The following is a 297-nucleotide window of genomic DNA, read 5'->3' as shown; positions in this document are numbered from 1 at the left end:
AAATTCCGTAGGTGAACGTGTGCATGTGTATACTGAAACTGCCCCAGGACGCATAGACACAGACACACACACATGCATAGGAACGCACCCATGCACTCATTCCTAGGCATCACACCTCTTGCTTGGTAATTTAACGGCGCTTTGGAGTATGTCACAATATGGATTATCCTGTAGCTAATATATACTTTTTGAGAGGGGACTGGAAAATATTTCACCCAGTGTAATTCATATGCATAGGAGATGATGTTATCAGCGCTGAGTAGCATTGTACTGTAAAACTGTATATTAAAGTCCATT

This window comes from Penaeus monodon, chromosome 15 (genome assembly GCF_015228065.2).
Source record: "Penaeus monodon isolate SGIC_2016 chromosome 15, NSTDA_Pmon_1, whole genome shotgun sequence".
NCBI classification, from domain to species: domain Eukaryota; kingdom Metazoa; phylum Arthropoda; class Malacostraca; order Decapoda; family Penaeidae; genus Penaeus; species Penaeus monodon.
The sequence above is the reverse complement of the archived record's forward strand: the minus strand, read 5'-3'. Positions refer to the sequence as shown.